We start from the raw sequence: 17,302 nt of genomic DNA on the forward strand, positions 1-17,302 counted from the left end.
AAAAAATGTATTTCTTTGTGTTGAGTTTCTTTTAAAACTTGGATTTTGATCTTTGGATCAAAACTTGACTCAAGTGATCATTATTATGTAATGTTGCTTGTTAGCTGATCACTAAGTGTCAAGTTTTTTTATATGTCCATAAGCCACCTATCTCGAAATCTCAATCTTTATCCATCCCAAAATCAGTCTTTTTGGAGCTATCTCAACTTTATCGGAACTTCCAGCACACCACCGGAACTTCCGATAGCCACCGGAAGTTTCAACAAAGTGTTGACCGAGGGTTCCCAGGAGAAATTTTATTTATCATCGGAACTTCCGACGCACCGTAGGAACTTCCTATAACCATCAGAACTTTCAGGTTTTCTCCGACAGGGGGTGCTCAGGAGTTGATTTTATTTTTCATCGAAACTTTTAACGCCCCGTCGGAACTTCCGATAGTCTGCCTGGGGGTATATATACCCATTGGACACCCCTCAAACCCTAACACCTTTCTTTCAAACACCACCAGCGCCTCCTCTCTCTCCACTCAATCTCTCAAGGGGATCTCGAGTTTTAGCCGTGGCATTTTGAAGCTCTTGCTATCTTTGGATTCCCCACTCCTCGGAAGCTCCAATCCACATTGGAATTCATCCGATCCGCGCGGAAAATCTTCTAGGTATTTCATTCAAAAATCCCATCACATGATCTCTCAATGTAGTAGGAGTGAATCGATTTCCTTTGGGGGATAGTCTCTAGATATGCCTTAGAACTCATGCCTATGATCTTATTCAAATTGGTGGGCGCAATCTCAAGTTCCATGGATTTTAGAGGAGCTCGGGTTCCGTCGGAACTTCCAACCCCGGGTCGGAACATCCGACGATCGGAAGTTCCAACCCTTGGTCGGAAGTTCCGAAAAGTGCCTGAAGCTTCTGTGCTAATTTATGTGTATCATCTCTTTGATCCATTCTAATTCCTTTGCAAATCCAGTTAGATGGGTCGTTAAAGGAGAAGCAAATAGCAAGAGGAGACCTCAGAAATTGAATCCAACTCCTCCACCGAGTCAGATGATATGCCTATTTCTCAAAGGAAGGGGAAGAGCAAGGTCGTCCCCAAAGTTCCTTGACATGCTAGAGGCAGGGGGAAGCCTACTCCAGCTGGGGGACCTAGTCAAGGTGGTCGACCTCGCATGAAGAATGCATCCGCTCTGGGTGCTCATATGGATGAGAATGAAATGATCACTTTGGATTTTCTTGAACAAGTGATCCTTCAGATGTCAAAACCCATTCGGGAAGAGAGGCCGGGTTATATGGGAGTTCGGTTGGTGGATTATAAAAAGGGTAAGCATGATATACGAGCTCTTCGGTATGACAGGCCATCCAAGTATCAAAAGGAATTTTATGGGGATGTTCATTTTTTGCTGCACTTTTACGCCGATTGGTATGAGTCGGCGATTATTTGCAAATATCATCCTACCACTGAAATGAAGTCCATTGATTGGTCATATTTTAAAGCAATTGAGATGCCTGTCATTGATCAAGTTTGGGAAGCGTGCAACAATAAAAACCTTCTCTATCTTATGGAATTCAATTGTGATTGGAATGAGCAAATAGTAGCTCAATTTTATGTCAATCTTTATATTGACTGGGTCAATAAGGTGATGCATTGGACTCTTTAAGGAAAGCCCCTCTCAGTGACATATGCGGAATTTGCAAGCATTCTTGGTTATGGCGAATTTGATCTCGCTAGATATAAGATACATGAGATGGAAAATGTCATTGAAAATAGTGAGATGGCTTTCATGTATGACAGTGCATATGGGCCAATTGAGCATGGCACCACCAAGAGTATGATTCCTTTATATAAGTTGCTAAATCAGCTCTTCCGCTATATGCTTTGTCCTAAAGGTGGTGATGCGGACAACATCTCCAACATGTCAAAGAAACTACTTGCAAGGATGCATCGTGACAAGGATGAGTTTAGCGTCTTTGACTTTATTTGGGAGGAGATTATTATTTGCTCTTACTCACCCAAGAAGAGTTGTCACTATGCTTCTTATATTTTTGCTATGATCAAGGAAGTGACAAAGTTGGAGATTTTAACAAACAAGGTTCTTCCCGTCTATAAGCCAAAGAAGGATCACATTGAGAGGCTTTGCAAGATTGGTTCACATGTATTCATCCTCCACCACAAGAACCTTCTCATGGACCTTCATCTTCTCAAGGACCATCAATTGGAGCTTCACCTTCTCATGGGCCATCATCCTCTCATAGGCCCTCTAGCTCTAGATGTCCTCCACCCTCCAGTGCTCCTAAGAAGAAAGGGATCTTCTACTTCCTATCCTAGGGTCTCTTTGCTTGCTTCAATGCGGGTCACCGCAATACGGAGGAAATGTATGCCCACAAGAAGCATATGGATGAGCAGCTCCTAAAGATAGAAAAGAGGCAAAAGGAGCTCATGGCTAAGAATGATATCCCACACTCTCCCGTCCGTGCTCCTATGAATTTCCCCCCTCCAGCAGTTTTCTACCACCCTTGGGAGGAAATTGGGCAGCCCTCCATGTTCTTTGGAGCTCCCCAAGAAGAAGCGGAAGATTTGGGTGGGTGAGAGGAGTCCGAGGAAGAAGAAAAAGATATTTCCACTGCTCATACTCCGAAAGATGAAGATGAAGATGATGATGAGGAGAAGGATGATGAGTGATGGCTATGGAAAGGCCTCCCCTTTTGGAGCTTGATGCCAAAGGGGGAGTGACTCACCATGGACCATATGGTGGTTGCTACCTTTTTTATGAGCTTTCTACTTTATGGGCTTGTGGCCATGTAAGAATTTTTATGTGGTGTAATGCATGGTGTGCCAAGTGAACTTTTAAGTTTGTAAGACTTATTTGGGATTTGCTATGTTAGTGTGGATCTAGAACTTTATTCATATGTGATGATCATGGCTTGGTGTATCGTTTATTTTCCACTTTGTTGAAGTGTTATATCTTGTCATATGCATCATGATGATGTTCATGTCACACCTTTGCACCCCACGAATGCAAGGATATAGGGGGAGCTCACTTAACATGTGCAAATAGCATTTGAGGCCATCTTATCTCTATCTTGAAAGATGCACATGTTAAGGGGGAGCTCACCTATATGATTGGATTCAAAATGATTATATATTTCTCATGTGAGCCTTAATTGTGTTGTCATCAATCACCAAAAAGGGGAAGATTAAAAGTGCATTTGGCCTCCTAAGTGGGTTTTGGTGTTGATGACATGTATAATTAGGGGACTAATGATTTTATCAAGTAATTGGCAGGTTTAAAATCCTAAGAAGTGCAAAGGTGTAAGAAAGAACCCCACTCACTCACTTGCACATTTAATTTCTCACAGTTTCTGTGAGTGTCGGAAGTTCCTACATGGGGTCGGAAGATCCGACACCTGCCGGAAGTTTTCTAAAACTTCCAACAGGGGGTGCTTAGCGGATTTAATTTAACAGAGTCGGAAGTTACGATCGTGTGTCAGAAGTTCCGATAAAAGGCATCGGAAGTTTCTAGTAACTTCCAGTAAGGGATTCCCAGCCGTTTTATTTGAACTGTGTTGGAAGTTCCGACGCAGTATTGGAAGTTCCGACAAGCACTTAACAGCTCTGGAATGGCTAGTTTTGGGGGCTCGGGTATTTATACCCGCTCAGCCCCCCCTTCATTGGCTGCCGACGTAACCTGAGACAAACACCCTCTTGAGCATTCAATACTCCTCCCCACTCCCTCCTTGTGCTAAATCTTTGAGAGTTTTGAGGTAGGGCTTGGGTGAGAGAAGGATTGGAGGTGTGAGACTTAGGGTTTTGAGTGGGAGGTTCAACAAGTTTATCTCAAGAGCACTTGAAGCATCTTCGACCTTTGATTCACGTTTGTTACTCTTGAAGCTTGCTTCTAGATAGTTTGGCATCGCCCGTTTGAGCACCCTCTTTGTGTGGAGCGCCCGGGAAGTTTGTATCACCCATCCTCTTTTTGAGGATTCATAGTAAGTGACTCAATCCGTCTTTGTGGTTTATTGAGAGAGGTAAAGAGTTAGTGAGGACCTGGCTATTTGTCAGCTTCTCAACGGAGACGTAGCTTCCTTTGTGGAAGTGAAATTCAGTAAAGAAATCCTTTATCTCATGTGCTTGTTGTGTTCCTCTAGTTCTTATTGACCTAGAAGCTTGTTTTGTGCTGATCTATATATTTGTGAAGTTTCTCTTATATATATCACCTGCAGTAGTCTCTATTCATCACTTCTAATCTTTTGATTCAAATAGAATTGGCAGTTTTAAGTTTTATTTTGAATTTCGTTCAGCTCATTTCCTATCGTCGGAAGTTCTGCCCCTGTATCGGAAGTTCCGACCCTGTCGGAAGTTCTGACGTATCTAATACCGCTGCGAAGTTTGTTTGGAAAATTTTAAAGTGAGACTATTCACCCCCCCTAGGCATCACAAGATCCTTTCAATCGGGAATCATGAGCCCCAACTACCCAAGGTGATAGGCAACCGCCCAATTTGGAACAACCGGTGGTTGAACGAGCCTACCCATGGAGATAGCCTTCAACTACCCAAGCTTCTGGAGAAGATCGCCGTACTCAAATAGCAAGGGCTGACCGGAGTCAGGGTAGCCATCAATTTTATGAGGAGGCGGATTCAACCACTGCAACTGCGGTGCACTTGGGGATATGACTACTCGGGCCCCAATGATCCATCCTGGATGACATCAGATGACTTGTCCGTGGATGAAGATATGTCACGATTGAGGCACCTGTTCAAGCATGTGAGAGTGATCCCGACTATTATTCGGGAGTTCTGCGCCGCGAACCCACCAATTAGTGTAAGTACTCGTGGCCTCAGCCCTTGAGTACTAATTTGTGTACTTGTTGCTTTTCTGACTTGTCTCCTTTTACAAGAAGAAGTTCACTTGTTCTGGTCCACCCCTCCTCCACCCGGATCGAATGGCTCTAACGCCGCTCCGTGAGTACACACGACTGCCGATGTACAGAAAATAGTCGAGGAGGAGGAGGAGTCGGATGGTTTTTCTTCCTTCAATAGCTCTGTGTTGAAGAATTTGTCATCAAGGCCTGGCTGTCGGACAAGGCTGGATCTTCCTCCGGGACATCGAAGCTCTCTACTGAAGATGACCTTGAAGCCGGACTAGCACCACCACCAAAGAAGAGGTACACTATCGCCGTCAAGCGTGTGGTGAAGAACTCGCTCACCGCCGAAGACGCTCCTCCTCCGGTAATCACCTACGAAGAAGGACAAGATACTGAGGACCAAGTACTCATAAGTAGTTTCTGTACCTCCATGTCCCTCCTCCGGTAATCACCTACGAAGAAGGACAAGATCCTGAGGATCAAGTACTCATAAGTTGTTTCTGTACCTCCATGTCTGCTCAGTATGACTTTGGAGGATTGCAGGTAGTCAGGGAAGAGACGGGTGGAGAAGACGAATACAAAAGTCATGTAGCAGGAGCTGCTAGCGATCAAGGAGGTCATCGAGCTTGATGATGATAAAGAGCCTCCCGTCGCTAGGACCAATGCCGTCGATGCGCAGACTACTCAAGTGGTGGAGACGGCGACCAAGGCTGGCGAGGATCCAGCTGCGATCCAACAAGTCGCGCCGAAGAAGCCGTTGTGCACTATCAAGCCCATGCACCTGGTGGGAGAGCCCTCTTTGAAAATAAAGAGGTCCACCAAGCAAGTACTAAAATATTATTCGAGTACTTATTGTGTCTCGATATTGTCTTGCAGTGTGTTTTGACAGTTGCCGTTTTCAGGAAATTCGCCAACGTGGACATTGAAGGCTCGAGCCCGAAGTCTGCAACCGATGGCGGAAGCCGCTCAGCCCAAGACCTCACCCAGCACCCACAATTCCCCGCTAGAGGAGCAGCCTGCGCTAGAACTAGCTCCAGGTGTTGTATCCCTTGTTGCTGCGCTTATGCATGATGTTATCGCATCACTGAATGTCGCTGAGTTGCCAGCCCCTAAGCTGCCAGTAGCCGAGCCCGTCGGAACGACTACTTCCGATGTCGTGGCTACGTTCGTAGCCCCAGCCCCTGACCCAGAAGTAGAGATTCAAGCCCCTAGGGCCCTCCAAGTTTTGGTGTCCATCCCGCCTTCTGAGGCGGGTCCGTCAACTAGCCATGCGTTGGTTCTTCTTGGTGCACCAATCGCTGAAGAGCACGAGGAACCTTGGGTAGCTTGGGGGGTGAACCTGGAGGATATCCAACTCCTCGTTGACCCTTTTGCCATCATAGAGATGGAGGCCACGATTCAGGAGATGCACCACTGTGTAGCTAAATACACAGTGGTAAGTTCCTCCTCTGCGTTTTGGTTTCAACTTCAAATGAGTACTTGTTCCTTATACAAGTACTTGCTTTGTCTCTACAGGATTTGATCAAGCGCTCTCGCCGGAAGTCAGAAATGCTCCAAGGCTATGGAGACACAATAATGCGGGCTGAAGCGCTTCAACGCGAGCTTACCAAGGAGAAGCAGTACTCCTCCTATCTACTCATGAACTACGACGACCAAGTCGTCGAGTACCGCAACCTCGTCCTGCAAGCTGCGGAGGAGAAGGACGCCTCCGGAAGCACAACAAGATGTTGAAGCATCAGCTGAAAGGTAACTTGTCCTCTTTTGCTGGTCCTTAAGTACCAATTGCACTTGATGATTCTAAACTGCCCCTTGTGTTGTTCTTGCAGAGGTCGATAAAGTCAAAGAAGATCTCCAAGGCCGAGTCATGAATTGGAAGAACTCGTATTACAGAGTTACGGAGCAACATGGCAAGTTGTCCGCTCTGTACAAGACTCTGGAGCAGTGCCTGGAGAAGGAGCGGAAGATACGCACCAATGGAGAAGTCAATCTGGTGAATGCCATGATGACCCTCCGAGATCACGAGGCTGAGCTAGAGGCGACTAAGCTTGCTTTGAAGGAGCTAACAGAAGCCGCTCAGCCCATCGTTGATATAGTGGAGCCCTCGACGGAAGGCGTGGAGCCCACCCTCTGGTAGAAGTACTCAAGGAGGTGCCTGCGAAGATCACCAGCTACATCCAGAAGATGGCAGAGTCCATCTCGAAGCAGCTGTTAGCAATGGTGAAGTTTTTCTACCCGCAAGCTGACTTGGCTCCACTTGCGGAGGGAACTGCACAAGACTGCTCTGATGAGCAGTTCCACCAGTACCAGCAAAAGGTGGCTCCTATTGCCAAGGTGGTAGCCAGTCAGATAGACCTTGAGTAGCTACATGTAAAGACATGAAGTCATTGTAATATAAGTATGATATGAATGAAAATGTAAATTATTGGAAGTCTTGTTGCAAATTTCATTGTTGTCAACTTGTGTGTTCTTTGTTTTAGTGCCTCTCTCGAACTACCCTGATATTAGCTCGTACGGTAGTCGTGAGTGTCTGCGCACAAGGCTACTGTTGTGAGCCTCTTCAAATACACGGTGTAGAGTACTTCTAGGATGCGACCCCTTTTTGTGGAGTGCAGGTACTCGAGTATCTGGGTAATCGTGCTCTTTAGGTGAGTAGACTCTTCAGCACTTCGTTAGCTGGAGCCTATCTTTACAACCTCTCTGGGTTGTTCAGATATTTGTGCTCCCGAAGACCTAGAACTACAGACTTGTTATTACAAGCTACGACAACACAAACTTGTCTAGTTTAGAACTCGGGTAGTATAGATAACTCCCAAGTTACAGATGGCTGCTCTCTTTTTTTTTTGAGGCCGTCGATGGACAGACCTATCCAGGGAGTTGACTACCTCATAAACTTGTGTGCACGGGCTTATGTTTGCAAGTCACTGCTGTCTAACGAGTTGGATAACTCGAAAAATATATGTGCAGACTTGTTATTACAAGCCACATGTGGACAATTTTGTCCAATGAGTTTGAATAATTCGAAAATATCTTTTGCAGGCCTGTGACTACAAGCCGCAAACTCGAGCGATAGTACCCGGGAAACTGAGTAGCTCTACGAACTTGCTTTTGCAAGTTGCAAATAGGCAGAAATAGGTAGTCGTTTTGTGACAAAAACAAATCTGTGTTATTAAATTGTAATTGTACGACTAAGGCTGATGGCTATTTTACATGGATATATAAACAATGGGTAGAATTGACACAGGTGCTCGATGTTCCACGAGTTGTCGACTTCCTCGCTAGAGAGAGTTTGTAGCATATACGACCTAGGTCTAGTGACCTTGGAGATGATGAAAGGACCCTCCCATGGCGAATTCATCTTGTGCAGCCCCTTGGTGTCTTGAATACGCTTGAGGACCATATCGCGTGTGTTGAACGAATGCTCTTTAACGTTGCCATCATGATAGCGGTGGATTACTTCAAGGTACCTTGCAAACTAGATGAGTATTGCACAACGAGCTTTTTCGAGACTGTTTAAGTCTAAACGTCTTGTTTCTTCTATCGTGCCCTCCTCGTACTGCTCGACTACTGGAGATTTTCACATGACATCAGCGGGAAGGACGACTTCTGATTCGTAGATCAGAAAGTAGGGTGAGTACCCTGTAGGCTTGCACAGCTGTGTGCGGAGCCACCAGAGAATATTGGGTAGCTCCTTGAGCCACTTGCCTCCTTTGGTGTTTCCAATGTCATGTAGTCTTTTCTTAAGAACCTCCAGTACTATCTCGTTGGCTCTCTCAACTTGGCCGTTGGCCCGCAGATGAGCGACAGAGATGTACCGAACGTCAATCTCGGTATTCTCATAGTACTCCCAGAACTTGTGATTTTTGAAATTTGAGCCCAGGTCTGTGATGATGCGATTGGGGAAGCCGTAGCGATGGACAATTTCATCGAGGAAGTTGAGTACTCTGTTAGGCTTGGGAAAGGTTATTGGCTTCACCTCGATCCATTTGGTGAACTTGTCGATCACCATGAGTACTCGATCGAAGCCTCCAGGTGCCGTAGGTAGAGGGTCAATCATGTCTAGCCCCCACATGCAAAAGGCTAGGAAGGTGGTATGGTAATCAACTTGTAGGTAGGGATGTGTTGTTACTTGGCAAAGAATTGACACCCTTGGCATCAGCAGACTAATTCTTCGACGTCAACGAGAGCTGTACGCCAATAAAATCCTACTCTGAAAGCCTTGCCCACAATCATTCTTGATGATGCTTGGTTGCCGCAGATGTCTTTGTGGATTTCCTTTAGTATGTCCTTGACATCTTGCCGTGAGACGCACTTCATTAGTACTTCTGATGATGTGCCTTGTCTGTAGAGCTTGTCCCCGACTAGAACGTAGTTCTTGCCACGTTGTGAGACTTGCTCTGCTTCTATTTTCTCTGGAGGTAACTTGTGTTCCTTGATGTAGTCGATGAAGAGGGTTCCCCAGTCTAAATCGATCATCATAACCTCCCGATCTGGTGCATCATGACCTCAATCGGTGGTTTTTGACGGTGTTGGCTCCGCTATGGATGGCTTGTGTCGAAGACCCCAGCTGGAACTTGAGCACGAGTAGATCCAACCTTTGATAAGACATCCGTGGCTACGTTGTTGTTGCAGATGACGTGGTGGAACTCCAGACCGTAGAACTTGTTCTCTAACTTGTGTACTTCCAAATAGTACACAATCCATGTTGTCCTTATGGTGATCCCACTCGTTGTTGACTTGATTGAAGATTACTAGTGAGTCACCTTAAACCAACGTATGCCCTACAGGCAATCATAACGATGATGATATTCCATTGTATCCATGTTTTATATTGTGTTCCTTGAATATCCATTAAAGGCTACTTGAATTGATTTGCAATTATGTGAATTGTGTGTGAAACTCTTTACTTGTATGGTTATTCTAAAAGTTGTCCCTAGTCGGAGTTCATGTGAGGACACACATGAATCTTAGACTAGCACATGTATTAGTTGATGACTATGTTTCACAAGTCATGGACATGGAGATGTCAAACTAATAATGTGGGCACGTGTAGAGACATGTGCTAGGATTGACCCAACACGAGTTACATAGTTCTCTCTTTACACAATGTGTACGCTTTGTTCTTAGACCTGAGACTGTTGCATGTACTCAAGATGTGGATCGACATATTTAGGGGCTATCAAATGCTAAACCGTAACTGGGTAGTTATAAAGGTAGCTTTCGGGTTTGTCAAGAAGCATGTTGTGAGGCATGGTCAGTCAAGATGGAATTTGCCCCTCTCTATTAGAGAGAGATATCTCTGGGCCCCTCGAGTGATCGGATCCGGAAATGTATGGCCATGCTACGTGAGGTTAAGAGTTAACCTAGAAAGGGATTCCGAATCACATCATCGAGAAAGAGTGGTCGGCTTGGAGCTAGATCGAATATCGTGAGGCAAAGGGAATAGCATGTACGAGATGTTGTGATGGTTCGTATGATATGATCTTCATGTGCGTATAGAAGTTAGTATGTCTTGCTAGAGGCCGCTACTAACTATTGGTCGAGTAGGAGTACTCGAGCCATGTCTATACGTATATGAACCTATAGGGTCACACACTTAAAGGGCTGGAAGCCCAATTCAAATGTGATCTGAATTGGACCAAGTTTAGGAGTACTAATGGGTCTCGGACCCAAAGGCCCGTTAGGAACCCCTATATATTGAGGGTGGGGGCGCCCTACGGTTTAACCCCTTTTTGCACCAGCAGCAGCCGCGCCTCCCACGCCCTCACCTTGTTGCAACTCGCGGACCTAGCAATCCGACTTGCAAAGCTTCCTTCCCGCACATGTGGATACCTTGGAGGTGTTGCATTTGCAGCATTTGGACGAGCTGCCACACGAGAGCTCCAACGAGGAACTTGACGAGCCGACGACGAGCCTGACGAGCCGCGGCACGAGGAGGGAGTCACTGCACATGGACGAGCTGCTGAGCCGTTGCTCGACGTCGACATGTTCGACTACACTGCGTTGACGCATGATCGACTTTGCTGCCCCCGACGCATTTCTACATCTTCTGTACCTGTGCGTCGAGTGATAATCCCGTGATCCATATACGACAGTTTTCCTGGTTTGCGCGGTAGAAAAATTTTATTTTGCGCTAGCGTACCCTACCTCGTATCCCTACACCAAGACGGGACTGGCCAGCTACTCTGGATGATAAACTTCTTTTATAAAGCCAGCCGCGAGTAGTTTGGCCAACTCTTTTTTGATTGCTTCTCTTATCTCCTGGACGAATCGGCGTAGTCGTTGTCGTTTTGGCATAGCTTTGGGATCCACATTTAGTAAGTACTCGATCAACTCCTTGGGCACCCCCGGCATATCTGATGGTTTCCATGCAAAGATGTCTCGGTTGGTCCGGAGGAAGTTGACGAGCGTATCTTCCTATTTAGGGTTCAGTCCTAAGCCAATCAGGACTGTCTTGGAGCTATCACCAGTCTCAAGATCAATGGCTTTGATATCGACTTCACTTGCTGGCTTCACCTTGGTTGCCCCCGACTTTTTCTCTAGGATCTCGAGTTCTATCGGGGACAGTTTCTTAAAAGCGGCGAAGACTTGCATCATCAAATTTGGAACTTAAGTAGTCGCTGCTAGCTCCACAGCTTCTGTGTGGCAGTCATATGATCTCGTCAAGTCTCCGCAAGGAGAGTACTCCCTTAGGTCCCAGCATCTTGAGTACTAGGTACACGTAATGCGAGATGGCCATGAATTTGGCCAATGCAGGTCTTTCGAGGATAGCGTGGTATGAAGTTTTGAAATCAGCTATCTCGAACCGGATGTACTCTGTCCGGTAGTGTTCTTTGGTCCCGAAGGTAACTGGCAAAACCACCTCAACAAGGAGTACAGCCGCGTTGCCTGGGACAATCCCATAGAACGGAGAGTTTGTCAGGGTGAGCATATCTGTAATGTCGAGGCACATCTTCCTCAAAGTCTTGGCGAAGAGTACGTTAAGACCACTGCCGCCATCGATGAGTACTTTGGTGAGTCGAGAGCCCGCGACCACTGGATCCAGAACGAGAGGATAGCGTCCTGGTTCTAAGAAACTACTCCACTAATCCTTCTCGAAGAAGGTGATGGGCACATCGGACCACTTGAGGAACGTAGGTGTTGCTAGTTCAATGGACATAATCTCTCGGAGGGCTAGTTTCTGGGACCGCTTCGTAGCAGTACCCGGTGTGCAGCCGAAGATGACATTGACGGTGTTGGACGGGTTCTGGAATTTGCCGTTGTCACCATCGTCTTCGTCTTCTTTGTCTTTGCCCTTCTACTTTGCTCCAAAAGGTTCTGGCAGATCTTTCATGACTCTGCGTAGACTGTAGCAATCTATCGCAGAGTGCTTACTATGTGGGTGCCACGGGCACTGCTTTTTCAGGAGCTCACTGAACGGAGTTCTTTCTTGATTCCTACCGCTTTTCTTGCAAGACTGGGACATCACCGTGATAGTATTGTCTGGCTTCCTCTTGCGATTTTGACCACCCAAGTAGTTGCCTCGGTTGTCATTATTGGGTCGATCATTACGGTTCTTGTTATTGCGTTGGCCATTACTCTAGTTGTTGTTGTTCTAGCCTCTGTTACAACTAGACTCAAACCTTTTGATCCCTTTGTCTTCTTCATCCGCCCAAGCTTGTATCATGATCTTTAGAGATTAAATATCTTTGGGGCGTCCCCTGCCAAAATCCATGAACATCTGGTGGTCATAGAGACCATTAGTGACCTTCTTGTTGAAGAAGGGACGTAGATAACTACGCAGGGTCTCGCCTTGTTGCTGCTTGACTTGAGACAAGTCGATCCTATTGCCAGGACGTTGCATCGCTCCTGCAAAGTTGTTTGTGAACGCCGCCTTGAGGTGTGTCCACGTGTCGATGGAGTTCTTCTCAAGGGACTCAAGCCATGTGAGTGGCCTTGCCTCCATGCAAATGGGAAGTAGATGACCTTAGTGTCGTTGTTTCCTCCCGCCACCTGAGCTAACAACGAGTAGCACCACAGCCATTGGACTGGGTCCTGCTTGCCATCGTATTTGGTGATACCTGGAGGTTTGAATTTGTCGTGTAGAATCGTCTTTCGTACTCATTTTGATTAGGAGGGGAACCCGTCAGAATCCTCTCCCAGGTACTTGACTTCTTGTTCGCGCTCGCGGCGGCGTCCTTCAATGATTGTACAGGCGTCGCGGCTGTTGTTGATCTTCTGACGAATGTCACGTACTGGGTTCTGACGAATGTCACGTACTGGGGGTTCAAGCTCTAGGTGGGGCCCATGGTGGCTAAGGCCTCCCGAGGGTTCCACCCAACTACCCTCTGCTCCGGCTTGACTCGGTCTGGCGCCCTCAATTCTGGAGTCCTCATTTCTGGCACCCTCGTTTCGACCTTGCCGTCTATGGCTACTACCATGCTGGGATGAGGTGCGTCGAACCGAGTGTATTAGGCTTTGTTGATCGAGTTGCTTGTACGCACGTTCCGCCAACTAAGCCAGTTGTCTGGTGTACTTGATTTGTGGCATTGCCGGAGTAATCAGGTCAATGGATGCAATGGTGATGAGGGGGGTATGGTGTTGATGTGATTGAAATGCTTCAAACACGCGATCCAAGTTCATGATGGGTAGGTCAGCTGCAAGGTGACGGCGACACTCTACCCTTGCAGCGTTTCTTGCTTGCCGTCGATTCCTTTGAGCTTCAGTTTCTTCTCCTTCTATGTTGGCGGTGAGCTCATCCTGCGACACATCATCTGGGTGACGTTCGTGTCGTGGATTCCTTTCTGGTGGTTCTTCACCGTCGCCTTCTTGTGCGATCAACAAGGCAAAGAGTTCCCGTTTCAGAGAAAAACTACCTGAACATGACGTGATGACCTTTGTGCAGCCGTCTTCTTCGTAGATGGGTGATAGAGGGGTTCCCTCCTAGTACGGGAGAGTGTCAAGGTAGGCAACAAGGCAAGACTCGTCGTCCTTGGCGTGAGCAAGTAGCTTCATGTTGGGCCAGTAGACGAATCTGCCTTGTGGATTCATGTTGGGCCAGTAGACGAATCTGCCTTGTGGAGTGGATGAATGACCAGGCCCTGTTGTGGACCTGATGATGAAATCTCCTCGTCCGGATCCGAGTAGTAGTCGAGGTCATTGATCAAATCTAAGTTGAATTGTGATCTGGACGGGGTAGCTTGGTATGCAGCACCCGAGTTTTAGAGTCTGAACAGGAATCGACTTGTATTGTAGACCATTTACACCATGGCTTAAGCGCCAGCTCGTGGGAACCAATCTAACTAGTGGGAGAAGTCAAGCTATACTCGGACTCGTCTCCCAAGCCTCTGACTAGGTCAAAAATTTCACCAAATTTCTTAACGAAATCTTCCAAAGCTTGGCGGTGAAGGTTGATGTCATACTACCTCTTCTCCAAGGCTGACACAATGTGGCGGTGGAAGTTTCCAGCACCGTCTGCGACGCAAACCCAGGAGCTGAAGATGAATGTCACGCCCGCTTCAAACGCAACGGTGGGCTTGATGATGACTTGAGCTATCGAGTTCACCAGTGGATTCTCAGCAAGAGCCCCTACCTGGCGCGCCATCTGTTGGGTGTTTATACCCGACAGCCTACTAAGGGGGTGCCCAAGGTAGTGTTTTATGTGTGGGGCTCGTCAAGATCAGGAACTCGAAGGCAAACTCGAACACACGATTTAGACAGGTTCGGACCGCTTAGATCGCGTAATACCCTACGTCCTGTGTGTTGGTTGTATTTGTATTAATTGAACTTATTTGGAGGGGATCTCTGCCTCGCCTTATATTGCCAGGGGTAGGGTTACAAGTCGGTTGTTTACAAGAATACTAGTCGGATTCGACTAGCGAGTCCTACTCTAATTGCTATGAGTAGTTTTCTAATTCTCGACTACTTCTTGTCCTCCACATAGATCATGCCGTCCTGCACCGTAGTCTGCATGTCTGATACGTCTCGATGTACAGCCCGTATCTAGGACTGTCCAGACCTTCTGATGGGCCCATAGATACATGGACGACAGTTATTGCAGAATTTTTTTATTTCGTAAAATGCTATTGTAGAATGTATGCACTAGTCTCGTGAACTTTCCATTCGCAAAGTTACACGTACTGACGTACAGCAGTGGGTTTGCTCCAGATAATGCGACTAACCAGTTTGTCACGATTATAGATAGCCATAAGGCACGAGGCTCGTGGGTCTGCCCACGGTCCGAAAATTGGGCCCGGTATGGCCCGACATGACACGATCTTAGTCATGCTCGGGCTGGCCCGGCCCGTCCTTAGTGCCGGGTCCAAGCTGCTCGTCAACTCGTGGGCCGGCCCAGTCTGTCACGATTAACGGTCGGCTCGCCCAGGCATGATGGAGGCACATGCCTAAAAAGCACGTTTAGTTGTGGATGTGCATTACCTCTGAATATATATGTACAATGCCTCTAAATTTTTGCCTTCAAAAATTTAATTTGATGACATCTGAGCCGGGCTAGAATGGGCACGATGAGCCTTCATGGCCCGACAGGCCACCGGACCCGGCACGACTAATAGCCCTTAGTGTAGGACCTAGGTTGGCCACACTATGCCGAGCCTAAACGGACCGGGTCAAATCGTGCTCGGGCCAGGCCGGACCGAGCCGCCTGTTTGGCGCACGGTGCTCGGATTCCTTGATGTGAGCTTATGTCACGAGATGACGAAAATGCTAATGCGTGACATATATGCAGTTGATGAGTACTTTGACGGGCACACATGCTTACTACTCCGGTAAAAATATGGAAAATAGTTGCCTCAGCGGTCACTGTGTACCAACTGATTTAATATAGTGCAATACTGCTAATATAAGAGACAGATCGAATAATAAATATATATGAAAATCTAACTTCGACCTTGCTGCAGGAAAGGTTCGCTGTCCTTATGTGAGTGAGTACAGACATGGCTTGATCAGCACCGGCCGCCCCGGCTCGTGAGGTCGCCTCGTGATCTACTTCTCGTTCCCCTTCTTCGGCTTCGACCTCACGGGCCGCCCCGGCTCGTTCGCCGCGAGCTACCGCGTCCTGGCCGCCGACGTCGCCTGCAAGGCCCTCGTCGTGCTGGCGCTCGCCGGCTGGGCGGCCGCGAGCCGCTGGTCGTCCGGGAAGCGCGGCGGCGGGTCGTGCTCCTACTTGTGGTGCATCACCGGCTTCTCGCTCGCGGCGCTCAACAACGCGCTCCTCATGGGCTTCCCGCTGCTGGACGCCATGTACGGGGCGTGGGCGCACGACATCGCCGTGCAGATGTCGATGATGCAGATCGTGGTGTGGTTCCCGCTGATGCTGGTCGTGTTCGAGGCCAGACAGGCGTGGCTGGAGATGCCGCTCCCTGTCCCGGCCGTGGTGGCGCCGGCCGACGGCGGCGGCGCGGTCGAGGAGGAGGAAGGCGGCCACGCCACGGCCGCGGATCTGGATGGCGACGGCGAGGAGTCGGGAGACGGCCGGAAGGCGACGGTGGCGGCAGGATGGAGGTCGTTCTGGGCGCCGCTGCTAAGGACTGTTGCGCTCAAGCTCGCCTTCAACCCGAATGCCTACGCGAGCCTTCTTGGGTTGGCGTGGTCTTCGATTGCCAACAGGTAATGCTAAAACTGTGCAACTTGGTGATGGGTGGTTGCTAACACTGATACATACATGTAGGTGGCATTTGGAGCTTCCGAGCATCGTCGAGGGCTCCGTGACGATCATGTCAATTAAAGACCGGGATTGGACTGGGCATGTTTAGCATGGGTAATCAACTCAACTGGAGCCTTTTTTTTAGGACAACTCAACTGGAGCTTAATTAAGTCAGAATATGATCTGCAATACAAGAGCTTATTACAGAGCATGCATGCAGGTTTGTTGATCGCGCTGCAGGAGAAGTTCATCAAGTGCGGCGCGGGCTTAGCTTCACGGCGCTCAGCTTGGTGCTAAGGTTCGTCGCCGGACCGGCCGCCGGAGCCTCCGTCCTGGGGCTCCGCGGCGACCTTGTGCGCTTCGCGATCGGCAGGTAACGTGACGATGACGAGGTCTCACCAATGTCCCTGAATATTCCGAAGCTCTACTTGTTGAACGAACCAAAATGATTCGCTCTCTGACTCCGTTCTTTTTCTTTGTTGGCCCGCAGGCGGCGCTGCCCCAATCTGTCGCGACATTTTAATTTTGCGAGGGAGTATGATCTGCATGCTGACGTACTCAGCACTGCGTAAGCAACCTTTCGTCCGTCTATTTACCCGTCGCGTCTATATTTTCGGGATAATCATAGGTGAAATCCTTTTGGAATTATGCAGGATTATAATCGGGAAGCTGGTATCGCTGCCTGTACTAATCGCATATTACCTTGTTCTTGCCTCGTAAGATAATCCGCCCGTTAGCGCTCAGCGTAGTAAACAGTTTCCCGTGCCAACAACTCACGAGTCAACCGAACTCCCTAGATTCACGC

General features: G+C 47.9%; 1 pseudogene; it reads left to right on the top strand.

Annotated features, from left to right (window-relative positions):
* The first annotated feature begins 7,040 nt into the window (after positions 1 to 7,040).
* LOC101786806 lies at positions 7,041 to 17,217 on the top strand (annotated as a pseudogene).
* Positions 17,218 to 17,302: the final 85 nt, after the last annotated feature.

The sequence above is a fragment of the Setaria italica genome, chromosome II, assembly GCF_000263155.2.
Source record: "Setaria italica strain Yugu1 chromosome II, Setaria_italica_v2.0, whole genome shotgun sequence".
In the NCBI taxonomy this organism is placed as follows: Eukaryota; Viridiplantae; Streptophyta; class Magnoliopsida; order Poales; family Poaceae; genus Setaria; species Setaria italica.